At 45.8% G+C, this 15,009-nt stretch overlaps 1 protein-coding gene across 1 annotated transcript in view; it reads right to left on the bottom strand.

The window, feature by feature from the left end:
• Positions 1-15,009, bottom strand: part of magi2a (membrane associated guanylate kinase, WW and PDZ domain containing 2a) — a 161,633-nt gene that overhangs the window by 96,430 nt on the left and 50,194 nt on the right. The window lies entirely within an intron of this gene.

Below are 15,009 nucleotides of genomic sequence, written 5' to 3'. Positions count from 1 at the left end.
GGAAGAGGAGGACAGAGGGGAGGGAAGGGGGAAAACAGATGAATACGATAACCTCTGCACAGATCTGTCCCAGAACCGCGGTATGAGCGCACGGTGCCGCGCGTCAATTTCACAGCGAGGGAAAACGGGCGATGGAGAGCTTGTGGTCATTCTGTCCCGCACACACAGCGAGCATCAGAAGTCTGCACGCCCTTTCAAAAACTGTCTACTTTTTTATTGCCTTGAGGCTTGAAATGAAAACCCATTAATCAGACATTCGTTCACTTTGACTGTAAAAACAAAAGGCTATTGATTTCTGGTTTTGTGAGTGAGCGCACCCTTCAATCAGTACTTTGTAGAAGCACCTTTTACTTTGATAACAGCGGTTAGTCTGTCTGCAAACTGAGCACATCTGGATTTAGAAATTTGCTCACATTCGTCTTTGCAGAGGAGTTCAAGCTCACTCAAATTGCAACAGGCTTTTCTAGGCTAACTCCTCTATAGTGTGCAGATTTTGTACAGGATTAAGGTCTAGGCCATTCCAGGATACTCATCTTCCCTTTTTTCAGCCATTTCTTGGTTGATTTGGCTGTGTACCTTGGCAACTGTTGAGAGGATTTAACCACAGAGATTGGGTTAGTGATACACTGAGATTCAAGGAGATTTATGTTTGGGCCCACATTCGAGATTCAACCTGAATCCACCCATATGCGAGCCGTGACACATGCTGTACAGCAAAACGAGGCCAGCCATTCAGCCTCGACTTAAGCCCCAGGAAGAGTCGTGAGGAATCCCGCACAATGTGACGTTCTTGTATTTCTCAACAGCTTTGACCTATTTGCTTAGTAAAGTCACCCATCTAAATATAGAGGCATCGGGATAGAAAGAGACAGGGAGGAGAGGAAGAGGAAGAGGCAAGAATTATCAAAGCTCTTTCTGGTTTGGCTCAGTTTGAATTAAATCCACTTCTTCCGCGGAAAAAAGAAAAAGAGGGGCGGAGAAAGACGGAATGTGAGAAAGCAGGAAAAAATAGGGGGGGGAAAAAGGAACAGAAAATTAGCTGAGACATAGATCAGGCTGAGAAAGCTAAGCAAACAGAAAGCGTCGGCCTGCTTGGTGTCACATACAATTCGATAACGTTCTCCCTGCTTCCAGTTGTTTTTTTTCACCAGCATTCTCATTGTGTTTTTTTTTTTCCGTTTTTGCTCCAGATAGCAGTGGGCTGCTAACGGCCTCTGAAGTGTGGAGCGTTATGTTTCCATTTCTGGTCGGAGGAGGGAGGGAGCGTTGACTTGAGCAGATGAAGGTTGTGTTGTACCTGTTTACTGCACCAAACACTTTGGTGGTTCATCAAAGTGTCCTCCGCAGGCCCTCATCCTCTTCTCGTTCCCTTTTAGAAGCATCGAGGTATTGATTCTGCTGGTTTGTTAGCCTTACGCCTTCCTCTATACAAACAACTCCTCCTTCGCTAGAGAGTGTCTTTGCGTGGTTGCACTTTAGATAATTCCCAGGTAGCTGTTTGTGTGTTTTTTTGTGCACAAGCATTTTTGTGTGTGGGTGCATGTTATTTACTGTGAGAGCGAATGAGAGAATGTCCATGTCTTGATAGCTGTACGTATATATGTTCGTGTTATATGTGTCTGAGTGCGTGTTTGCCTTCTTGTACACGTGCGCACATCCTCCATCAGTGTTGTTCCTCCCACAGGCCTAATGCTTGTCCACCTAATCCAGTCCCAGTGCTCTAATTGGCTAAGTGCAGCCATTTTCTCTGCTCCGGGGAGCATGGAGATTAGAGGGAGTGTGTGCTCTGAGCTGCCCAGCGCCCAAATGAGTCACGCTGTGGGTACAATGCCTCTCAGAGGGATAGATAGAGCAGAAGAGCAAGGTACAGCGCCCACGCAGACACACACACACACACACACACACACAAACGGATGAGAGAAGTTGTCTCCAAGAAGGCTGTACACCACTAGACAGCTAATGTGCCAGGATCAAATCTGAGACGCACTTTTTCTGTGATGACATTAAACGTATACAGTAGCGGATGCTGGGGCTTTTTGATCTGTCTCATGTTACACACTCGCACACACTCACACAGATTTTGGGAGAGTTGGTGTGAGTTACGGAGGCTAGCTCACCTGGGCCTACCTGACTCCTGGTGAAAGGCGTCCAGCCCTGATGTGGGCATCAATAATGAATGTAACCTGGAGCCAAACTCCCTGTTGCACTGTACACAATACGCAGGGTCAGCCATGCTGCTCCACACATTACTACCAGCACTGCTATATAGGCTCATATTGCACTATTAAAGATGTGTACCAACTGATGCTCTCTTGTCCCACCTTCAATTGGTGGTAATTGGTGGGGACTATTTTTATTTAATTTTTATTTTTTTGTTGAATTGTTGTCTTTCTTGTCATCTGCCAGAAGGTACAAGGAATGATCTGTCAATCAGCTGCTTTAAGAGACAGATGTTTCATGGTTCTGTGTTATAATGCAACTCTTAAGAACATTTCAAAAAGAAAAGGCTGCAGGATAGATGCATGATGGGAGACTTCTGTCAACTACTACATGTACTGTATGTGTATGAGGATAAACATGCACACTGAATACAGCCGTAGACACTCATAAAACATGTGGACACGTGCATACAACGCACACACACAGACACAGGTGGTTCCCATTTTCCCCATTCGATTGTATTATTCTCCAATAGGAGTGTATGTCTTGTTTTTCTTTTGTCATAAATATTGGAGGAGCCAGTGCAAGCAGAACAGTGTTTGTTGGTTGACGGGCACATGACTGTTGGCAGAGCTGCTGTGGCTTGGCAGGGGAAGGAGGCAGATATCACCGCTTTGACTCTCACTGTCTGACGGCTCTCACTGGCACAAACATACGTGAGCGCTGAAACACACACACCTGACCAACACGTATGCACAGCCAGCATGGGGAAAACACCACTAGAGGTCTCTCTGTATGAGCGAGGTATCACTTTGTCTCATTTCTCTCAAGCAAACCCCGGGGAGAGAGAGTGGAGAGAGGAGAGAAGATGTGAGGACAGGGCCGCTCTCTGCTGTCTTTGTGTCTATGGGAGAGAGCTCCACGTCTGTACGTGAGCGGAGCCTCTAATGCCCGACTCTACCTTTAAGGTTTTAAAATAGGAGACGGGGTGGAGCAAAGTCAAACGGCCCAGTGGAGAACAGCCGGAAGGGCTTTACTGATCATTCTGGTCTTGTGTGGACTTTCCTGTTCAAAGCAAACCTCTCCACCGCAAAAAAAAGTGGCTAGCTCAGTTTCAAAAAGCCGTAAGTGTTTGTTTCATACACACGGCAATTATTCTCCATTAGCAGTGTATGTATTGTTCAGCACTTAGGGAAGTATAAGGCTTACTCATGCAAGCTTGGATTTCCCTGCTCTGGTTTGAGGAGGAAAGGAGCTATTTACATATGCAAGTATCAATCAAGAGAGGCACCAGCTATAATCCCATTAATCAGCATAATTGGCCCATAATTGGCTCTCATCAACTCCCTACAGATGCCATCACTCAAGCCTCAACATTATTCCCAGGCATCTCAGATACAAACATTGGCTCACTTTCTTATCTCAGCTGCTTCGGTAGAGGAATAGGTCTGTCTGCGGAGGGAGCGCACACAGTAGATTAAGCTTTGAGATCTCAGCTGAGTTCACACACACATGCAGACACTTAGGCGCACATGTGCGAGAGCGCGCCCGCCTACACACGCATACATACAAACGCACACTGAAAGTCATGCTATTATCCAGTAAACAGGCCATGAGTAAATAATCCACTGAAATGTACACTTGCAGCAAACTTCCAAAAGCAGGAGGCGCAAGGTGTAACACTAGGGCTGACACAATTCAATGTGTATGAATGTGTATGAACGCACGCCTGTGTGTGTGGGTGTTTAAGAGCGTGTGTGTGGGTGTGTGTGACAAGAGACTGTGATGAGACAAGACGTGTGCACCTCACTCCAGCGACAGATGTGTGTGTTGCTCAAGGGATTTTGCCTTTCCTTCCATCTTATGAGCAGCAACATGGCTCCTCACAGCTGATCCAGACATGTTAGCCACTTAACACTCTGTCCCTCGGCCTGGACAGCACATTCAACTCCAGCCCGGAGTGGTAATTGTGTTTGTGTGTGTGTGTGTGTTTGCTTGCATGTTTACGCGTGTGTTTGCGAGCGAGTGTACTGTACGTGTTTGTCTTGGGAGGTGTGCTGCTCATGTCAAACAAAAGAAAACAAGGACTTGCTCTTTGTTGATCAGTATAACAATCTAACCTTGAGCAACAAAAGCATCTTCCTGTGCACTGAAGCGCATTGCAAAACAAAGCAAACAAAATTGAAGAGAGGAGAGCAGAGGAGGGAGGTGAAGGAGAGCAGAGAGAAGTAAATTGCCATCCTTTATTTCTTCAATAAACCGATATTCTAGGTAGCAGCGGAATATGAGAAAACAGCAGAAAGTTTTTCCTTGGTAGGAGAATGTGCAGAGTATCAAAACAAAAAAAGACGCCGCAAATTTTCTCTTGTGTGTGCAGGAATCAAACAAGCACTGGCATGCATTTTGTGGAATTGGATGATTACATGAAAATTGAACAACTCACCGTTTTTGCCATCTAATATTGCACAGTGGAAACATTCTAGGCCAAGGAAGGATAACAGAGTGAAACAGAAAGAGAAAAAACCAAAAAGATAAACAAAGCACTATTGAGAGATAACTTGCTGCACATAGTGATAAAAGTTGACCGTTCAGCTCTGTGCTGGTATTCGCTGTTCAATTCACCACTGGCATTGTGTATTGTAAACTATGAAATAACCATGAGCTGTTTGAGTTAGGAGCTTATAGTTACTGGCGGAATATCATTACATTTGTCAGTTAATGCTGGCCAAGTTACTTGTTTGCAATGACTGCAACCACCAGGACCTGAGGCAGCAGGGAAGACTAATGATTAGAAATCCTGTCCCGTAATGGGAATGTCTCAGGTTGGTGGTGGTTTATATCAATAAGATAATAATTTCAGCCACAGTTAATGTCCATTTTCCATTTACTGTGGATTCTTACATGATATTATCACAGAAACAGTTATCGTGCGACTACCTCTAGATGTCATGCGCTTTCATTTAACTCCAAACGATATCAAAACCAAACCTAAAGAGTGCAGTAACGTAATCCATGGAGGAGATGTGGGTGTCTACAAAAGTTTTGCTAATAAAGGATTAAAAAAAAACATTGTTTTGTGAGTAACAAGGTCAGATTCACCAATACCAAGGCACTTCATATACAGGCACCATGCTCTACCTATTTTGGCTTTAACCTGTGGGAGAGCTATGTTGTAATCGTGTTTTAAGATTAGATGGGATGAAACGTGAATGATCCCCGTGGGGAAATTGGGTCGTCGCAGCAGCAGAAAACAGGATATAGATAAGAATAAGACAAATAGAGAGTACTGAAGATAACATAAAAGGTAAACACACCAACCGAACGTATTGGTTAGCTGTATGGCGTTGACCTGTGACCTTAACAAGTGACTTGTGTACATATTTTCTGGTTTAGGATTTTTCTCTGTACGCACTGAAGATGGCTGCTTGACTGAAACACCTGGCTTTGCACCGAGCGCTTTGGAATAAAACAGAGTTATATCTCACATAAGAAATCTCCCATCATTCACTTTTGACAGTGCGCGGGTTTCTTCCTGAACCACCCGCTTCACCTGCGCCAATAGAGACCTACACACATAAAAAGCCTGACATCAAATCGGCTTTGACATCGAATAAGGTGCGGTGAGCATCAATCTATTCAATTCACCGCCGGTGTCATGCATAGTAATGCTATTTGAGATAAGTGCATATACTTACCAGCGTAATATCATTACCTTCCAAATTGAATACTGGTAGTGTCCAGCTTATTTGCGCTGATCGCTGCGCGTAATGCTATCATAGACAATCTGACACTCTGATAGCTTTTCCTCATTCAGCGGGTCACAGTTTGAGACAGCGTCGCGGCCCCTGCACATTCAATTCCCCATCCCACTGATGTGGCGGAGATGGAATATTTCATTAGAGGCTTGGATAAACAGAATCAGAGCCGTGATATGTCTGTGCGGGCACGGTGGCTAAGCAGACTGAGCAGTTGTCTTGTTATTATCCAAAGCCACAGAGAACACCGGCTAGACAGATTGGATCTCTGATTGCGGAGGCCTCGCCGACTAGATTATTGCTTCAATATTACGGTGGACATGATGGTGAAAATCAGCCCGAGCTGCAGGGCTTCAGTCAAGTCTCTGCTCCACCCCCCTCCGGGTCATCATCTGCGGTCAGCCGGGGCGACGGCGCGTCTTTCTGTCAGCTGGAGTCTCCCCGCTCATTTGACCAGAGTCGATGGAAAAACGCTGGGGAGGAGGGATCAGGAAAAGAACAAATATTATCTCCGCAAAGGACTGGAAGGGGTCGGTGGGTGGAGGAAGTTTTTTCTTTGGTGAGAGGCCCGATAGGGGAGAGAATGATCCCTTTAATCTTACCCGCAAATATTGAAACTTAATACCTGTGTAAAGTCCCAAAAATGAGAGTCCTGCTGCTCTTGGCGAAATTCTCGTACCCTTTTTTCCACCGGACCTCCCTCTTCCCTGTCCTGCCCCGTTCCCTCTCTTCCTCAGTCCCTTCCTCTCCCTTAGGGGTAGCATCCAGGAAGAGCCAATTACTCATGCAGTCCCAGTAATTAACATGAGGGATGGAGAAGCCTAATGCTGCTAAAACTACAGAATTGCGACAGTGAAACTCTCTCTAATGAGACAGACCCTGGGGATCCTCTTCTCTCCTCCGTGGCCTTGCTGATTGTTTCGGTCTCTATAGTGGATGGCGCTAATCATTGCGATTCAAACTGTTTCTGCTTCAGGTTGAGGCCCATCGCATGCTCTGAGATCAGTGGGGAGGCAGATGGGAGGGAGTGACAGAAGTCCATACTTTCATGAGGGGAATTTCCAGGGGAGAGGAAAACATGCTGAGGGGGACGACGAGAGAGGAGTAAAAATATTTCAATTCAGAGTAATGGCGATCACGCTGTCACGCTTTCATCTTCATGTCACACACACAGGCGTACACACAACACACAAACGCACAAGCACACACACGCTTACACACAAATACGCAGAAAATCATGCAACAGATGATGGGGAGATGTGGTGTATTGCTGAGTGTATTTGTGTCTGTGGGGGTGTGCATCAGTGGCTCCAGCAGGGCTGAATAATAGATATCCTGCCTGTGTGTTTGTGTGCGGGCGGCTCCACTCAGGGGGGAGGGTTCGGTCCGCAGTTCGCCACGAAACGCCCCTCTCAGTCACGGAGGCTCCGTCCATGAATATTAATGCCGCAGTGCCCCGGGTCCCCGTGGCCCCGAGCTGCTCTGTGAACCAAATCAAACACCCCACTCTGTCCTCGCTCTACAGGGAGAGACCTGGGCCGCCGTTCACAGAGGGATGGAAAGTGGCGGGCAAGGATGTAGGCAAAAGGAAGGAGGGCATCTTAGTGTGTGGGGCTATACTGTGCCATGTGCATGCGCAGCAACCTGTTACGCCCTCATACAAATACACACACACACACACACACAGTCTGTCTCTGCACCACTCATCTGATTTTCCCTCTGACTTCACCCTGCTTACGGCACAGATAGACTGACACAAATGCAAACACACACGGACATAAACCCATACTGTTTAGTGTGCAGAAGTTCCCTCTTCATCCATCTCTCCTGCAATATACTCTTTTTCCTGCCCAACACATAAAATATCACCTCCCCTCTACAGCAGCGTACCTGAGACTCAAAAACTCTCTGCAATTTATATTTTCCAGAGCTAACAACACCACCAAACACAATCAGGTCCCCAACAGTAGCTTGCAAGCAATCACACACACACAATCTCACACACACGCTTCTGTTGCTTTTCTCTTTGCAGGTACGTGAGATGACTGGTCACAATGTACCAGGACTTGCAAGCTGTTTTTGATAGAACGACCTCGATCCTAATCTCTTCTGTGTCATTGTTTAAAGGAGGGGAAAACTCTTTTGTCAAGATAAGGCCGGCTTTAAAGCGATGGTTAGAGGTTTGGAATTCCATTTACCTTTCCGGAGATAAGGCCGGCAGACTCTCGGCCTGGCGGTGAACTGTGGATTTGCAGTGCGGCGCGCCGCACCGCGCCACGCCACGCCGCCCTGCCAAAACGGATATGGAGCCATTTAGAGCGAAGACAGAGCTGTGAGGGCGGGTTGGAGAAACGCAGCTGGGACTTGAATTTTTTGGGGGGCGGGCCGACGACTGATTAAAAAAACAACGCTGTAGGCACACTTAATGAAAGGGATTTCTCCACCCGCTAGTTCAGTGAGTTTTTTCGACAGGTGGGTAATAAGGCTGCAGGCAATAACTGCAGTCTTTACCACAAGAGGGAATGGAGGGTTTGGGTGTCCAAAATAAGCACAGACTCTCGGTACACTCCCACAGCACGTATTGCTCTTTCTAAATATGAGAAGATTGTGTGAAAATTGGCAGCTAAGGTGCGAGGATTCGTAGATCAAGTTACATTTTCACAATACAAATACAAAATAACACTTTCTTTTATTAATTCGACACTGCTCAATAAAGAACAGACGTGATTTGTAGAGCATGAGATTCTCAAGTGCTATGCGCTGACAAAGTCTGATATAGAGGCATAAAAAAAGTGAACGCATCTCTGACTGGCTGAGCTGAATTTTCTCTCTTTATGCCCACGGCTCTGTGGCGATGGCACCGTGCAAATAAGACATACTTACTCCTTGTGGACACAATTAAGTAAGCCAAGGTCCATCTCTCGCTCTCTCTCCCGCTGACTGATGACACCAGTTTTGATCATCTCCAGCTTCGGACATAAAGGAGCTGTCATTTTCGATCACTGCTACCTCACGGACGCATGCCAGGAAAAATCCAGCGTGCCGTCACATGTCATAGGAGTGAGGAGGCAAAGAGGAACTGGGCTCCATTTAAGATCCCAGTGCTGAGCCGCGGATGCCTGAGCTCTCATTCAAAATGGGTGAATAAGTTACAGAATGAATGCTTCGGCACGCCCGAAGTCCAGATAGATAGACACTCCAGGTGTCACGAATGCTTTCGTATAAAAAAAGTTTGCAAGTAGAAATATTACATTACTAAAAGTTTGCGAGTGACTGCATTGCAGGTGTCTTGGTTCATGTCAAATCCCAGATGAGTTGGACTCAACAGGGGTTAGAGGCAGAATGCAGCACAAATCCCTTGAGAAGGATCAAGGTTTCACATGACTATCTTTCTTTCTGTCTCTCTCTGTCTCTCTCTCATTCCCCCAATGACTTCAGATCATTACACTGAAGAGGACACAGGAGCGCGCAGACAGCTCACATGAAAGCATCATGGCAGAGTCGCTGTGGGCAGAGCATCCAGTGGATTCAGACTGTACTGTATCCTCCTTGATTACTGTACTGACACGCACACACACAAATGGAGGGGGATTGGGGGGAGGGGCGGGGGTCTTTGCGTGATAAAGGCCAATTAAGGAGCACATTTCACACTTCTCCCTCATCTCTCTCTTGGCCACAGCTGCCGACGAGCATCAGGCATCATCTCATGCTCACCACCCGGCGCATCCACATCTGTGTCCCGCCCTGTCAGTCAAATTTCAGACACACACACACACACACACACACACACACACAAGAGCCCGCCTTCTAACACACAGCTAGGATGAGTGACAGCACAGGGCTCCAGTGTCCGACCATTTGGTCAAATTTTTTAGACTATTTTTAGACTTTGTGAGGGGAAAAAAGTGACAGGTCGCACCTGTGCGACTTGCAAGTTCAGGACAATTTTTGTTATTGTTAATTGTTTACACTGCCTTCCTTCACCCTGTAATTCTACAGCATCTCAGTGCCTATTCTTGTCTGTCTTGTGAAATGCGCACTCGCCGCTATAAGCAAAATAGGGGAAAAACAGACATGTCTCCACTCACCTAATGTATGCAGAACGATTACAAAGGACTTCTTTTCAACTGTCAATACTGCGCACAATTCACCTGCCCATCTCTTAATATGTAAATTCAACGCTGCCACCAAAGACCAGAAAGTGATTATGTGACGTCACACGTACTTCAATAGCTTGCCGCTGTCAACGTAAAATAACAGTCGGATGGAAAACAAAGATTCAAAAGGTGATGCAAAATATATTGAAATCACATCTCTCATGGAGTAAGGGGTAAGATTGATAGTGAGATTGATAGGTATTAATTTTTAATTTTAATTTTCATAGAGGTTGATGCACTAATTCTGTTGTATATACATCTACATCACTACTGGATAATTTGAAAAGCCGTTAAAGAAGTTAAGAATTCCAATCAAAAGCAGCATTTGATGGGTTACTTATGGGTAATTATTTATTGATAGATATTCAATGACACTGAATGCAGGGTATAATAACATTGATAATTTGGGAAATTTGAGAGTGGCTAGCATGTGCAATACTATTGAGGGTTTTGGGTTACAGGTAGGCGAATCACCAAAACAGAAAAACAAGAATGGATACAAATATTTAAAGTATAAAACAAAGTATCTTCTTCAGCACATGTAGGTTTTTGTATTTCATTACCAAAACAATTAGGAGATCTGTAAATGCAACTGAGGTGAAAAAATTTGAATTTATTGTACATTTATGCTGACATAGGTTTGGTGCCAGTGCGCCACTACATTATGTGATTGCCACTAATATTTTAAGTTGGTGGCGCATGAGGAAAAGTTAGTCTGGAGCCCTGCAGCAGACAGCTCAGATCATGTATGGCTTCATAGACCTGTCACAGCACAGGGTTTCCAAAAAGTCAGGAATCATAGAAATAATTTGTTGCGCTTGTTTTCGCCGGTTTCTGACGTCCCAACGGAGGTGTGGGTTCAAATCCCACTTCTGACGAGCAGTTTTGATGCTCATTTACTTGGCAGTTTCCATATGTTTCCAGACTTTTCTGACACTCTGCTGTTCCTTCCAGGCATGCAGTCGCTGCTTGCTAAGAGTGGGAAATAGAGAAACAGAGGGGAAAGAGGGATAAGCGAGAGGAGGGCTGATGAGGAAAAAAAGAAAGAGGGTTGAGAGTTTAAGAGGAGTCGAGCCTTTGACGCAGACGGGGAGTGGAAACAGTTGCCATGGAAACCCCACCCTGCCTCCAATGAGTCAATGAGTAAGTGAGAAGAGAAAGAGAGGGGAGAGAGAGAGAGAGAGAGAGAGAGAGAGAGAGAGAGAGAGAGAGAGAGTAAATGGAGGGATGAAAGAAAGTGAGCTTTTCGTGACTAAGGGCATCTGTCTGATCTCCCTAACCTTTGTCAGAGAGAGAGAGAAATAAAGAGAGAAATAGAGCAAAAGTGAGAAGGATGAGAGAGAGAGACACGGAGAGAAATTAATACACAAAAGAGCATAAGCAAAACAAATGCCAGGTGTTGTTCTCACCCCCTCAACAATACAAATAAAACGAGCTACACTGCAACATCACCTCAAATCCACCTCTATCTTAGATGCCTCAATCTGCTCCTTTTTCATCTCCATGCTGAGCCCCAGCTTGGAGCTCCGCAGCGAGGCCCTCTCTGTCCCAGCTCCACCGTGAGGCTCACAGTGTCACCCTCCTGACGTTTATTAGGTTTCTCACAGAGACGCTAAATAATGAACGAAGGGGCACTGGGGAGCCGTTATTCTTGTTATTATCCTGATTATTACTGTCATCCATCAGACATCAGGCTATTAAACAGATATACAGACATGTGACAAGAGTAAAGGGGGGGGCAACACAGATACCTGGCCAATAACTTCATGCAGAATTCACACTTATGGAATCAATTCTGGACTGCCGCACCAATTTGAGCACAGTGAAAATGAATGAGCTTGGTAACTCAATCCACACATCCTCATCAGATATCTGGCTGGTAACTTAATGCACACATCAAGGCACAGAGGAGGGGAGCGATGGAAGAGAGATAGTCACGGGAAGAGAAAGCGACAAGGAATGAAGGAGGTAAAGACAGGAACAGGAGACAAAGTGGAGGAGAGGGAGAGATTCATACTTCCTGCTATGACACAAGAGTCCAGGATGATCAAACCAATGGTTCTGGATAGACAGACAAACTGGCAGTCTCTCTGTCTCTCTCTCTCTCTCCCTCTCTCTCTTTCATTAGTAAACACCATCAGTATTGCACAGTTGCCCCAGCTCCCCATTAACTCTCAGGCTCACGCACTAGTTCCTGCTACGGAAACATATGCTGTTTGTGCACGCATGTAAATACAACACAAACACACATGCATATATGAATGAACGTAAGCCCACCCATGCACAATACAGTAGACATTCACTCACGCAGGCAAGCACTGCGATGCCACACTGCGCTAACACACACTCACAGACACACACACACAAAAGCGTGCACACTCAAACACTTTAAAGACAGATGTGGGAATCTCCAATCACACCCTTCATAAAACTTAACTCTCCATTAGCGGATGTTCACTGGGCTGATCCGTAAGCACCCCTCCCTCCTCTGTTATCAAACCACTGGCTGCTAGCCGCCCGCCTTACTGACATGCTAGGTTAGCCGAGCTAGCATCGCCCATTAAGAATCAATGGGGCCGAGCGGATCCCCGAGCGGATCATGATGTGTGGCTAATGCTAGCCATCACTGTTTTTCCACACGCACCATGAGCGCCAGTCAATGTCAGTGCCATGCCAGGGAAGGAGAGCTGAGAGGGCAAAGAGAAACCGAGAGAGCTTCTCCACAAACAACACTCTCTTTAACCGCCTCTCCACCTCCACCTACCCTCTTGATCATCAGCTCTGTTATTCAGAGACAGTCAAAGATAGACACCAAGCCTGCTGCCCACTAAGTGCTTTACTGTGTCCACCTTCCACACACACACACACACACACACACACACACACACACACAAACACGATGTATCAACATGCGAGATGGAGCCAAGAATAGAGCGGTAAAGGCAGAGACGAGAACGTCAAGTACGCGTGCATTAGTGTGAAGGAAAGGAAGGAAAGAAGGAAGCGAGCAAGAAAGAAGGCAAGAAAACCTGAAAAAAGAAAAATAGAAAGATGGAGAAAGACAGATAATGAGGCCACGGAAGAGACAGTGGCTGGCAACTGGAGAAAAAGAGAAGCATAATCCTGATGACCTTCACATTTTTTAATCTCAAGTCATTCATTCCCCTGCAACAGCTGCTCTGCACACAAGCGAAAAAGGAAAGATTGTGTGAACGTGGGTTAAACACGTATGTGTGAGACGGAGAATATGGCAGGCAAAATACCAGATGAATCTATTAAGCATTTGGGAAAAACATGAGGCACTTGTTTTTTTTTTATCTTTCAAGTGATGTGCCCAACTTTGAAGTTATTTACTCTAAATGTCTGACAAGTTTACACTAAGTACATGCACGTTAAGTCAAGCGCTCTGAAATTAGTTCAAATATTTAAAACCGCTTTCAAATATAGCTCTGCCCAGCTTGGGAGTCTTCAGAATAAAGCACACACACTGTCTATGAATAAGTGTGGGTTCAGGTGTGAATTCATATGAAAGTCAAATACATTGCGAATGCATACATTGCAATTTCCCCCGTTTTCCAATTCAATTTTCACTGAAAAAGCATTCTCATTGCCTCACTGTAGCCCACTTAGGCATCACGACTAATCTACGCACACTTATTCCTCTCCCCTCTCTATCTCCCCCATCAAATCTATGTGGATTACCAGGCGATAGGCTTGATTTCACATGGGCTCAGGCTATTAACGCTCTGACCTTGGATTTCAACCAGGCAATTTGTCTAAGAGCTGGCACAGCCTTAGCTGCCCTCCCCGGCTCCATCCAAGCTCCACAATACTATTGGTATGAGTGGCAGTAACTCTCCTACTGTCTGCCTGTCAGCCTGCGTCCCCCTGCAAATGTCTTCTCTTCACCACTCAAGGGTTATGTTTAAATTGCTGTGATGAACTACCTCAGATCTATCACTTGCAATTCTCTTTCTCTCTCTCTCCCCTTGGTCTCCCTTAGCTTCATCAGTTATCCTCGATCTCACCAGGCTCCTATCTAACTCTGTCTCTCAATTTTAGATCGGTTTTCTCCTCTCTCTCTCTCCTGCCCTGGTCTGGTGTCATCTGTTCTTCCTGAGCCTCCACATCATCTGTCCATAAAGGCTGCGTCTTGTCTTGACTCCCACCCCCCTTCTGTCTATTTGTCAATGTATCTGTCTATCAATCAGATCTAACCATCTATCAGTGTGTCTAGCAATCTATCTATCCGTCCATCCGTCTGTCTGTCAACTTAAACTGAAGGTTGCTTGATGTCTTATTGTATACCCCACTTAAAAGTAACCACCATCCATCCATCCATCCATCCGCACGTCCGTATGCCGTCTGGTCATTCACATATAAAAGGCCCAGCTCAGTCATGACTAAGCCACTTCCTCTCAGCAGCAGCAAACAGCACTGAGGCCCATTGTTGAGGCTTCATTAAATGGCCCAGTTAACCTCTCTCTGCCTCTCGCTGTGTCTGCCACAGTTTATCTGCCGTCCATTTACCTCTGCGGTTATCATAGGCTATGTCCCATCATGCCTCTCCTCTTCTCTTCCCACTCCCTTTTGAGTCTCTCTCCCTCTATTTGTTCTGCCATTTGTTCTCAGTCTTTGCCGCTCACCTCTTCCTCTATCTCCAGTGTCTGTCTGACAGCGGCTCTGTGTGCGGTTATCAGAGAAAATTACGCTGCTGTTGCAAACAAATAGCTCTTTTTGTTCCTCCTGTGTCTTCTGCTCGGAGGAGGAAAGGGAAAAGTGGTTCCAGTGAAATCTGCCTTGAAGAATGCACCTCCATTAAGGATTCAGGGGAGAGTTAGCCAGCAGACAGCTGGGCCTAATGGCACGGCTAGGCTAATGCAGCACTAACACATACACACACAGTCTCTCTCTCTCTCTCACACACACACACACAC

The sequence above is a fragment of the Centroberyx gerrardi genome, chromosome 24 (genome assembly GCF_048128805.1).
Source record: "Centroberyx gerrardi isolate f3 chromosome 24, fCenGer3.hap1.cur.20231027, whole genome shotgun sequence".
NCBI lineage: Eukaryota > Metazoa > Chordata > Actinopteri > Beryciformes > Berycidae > Centroberyx > Centroberyx gerrardi.
The sequence above is the reverse complement of the archived record's forward strand: the minus strand, read 5'-3'. Positions and strand labels throughout refer to the sequence as shown.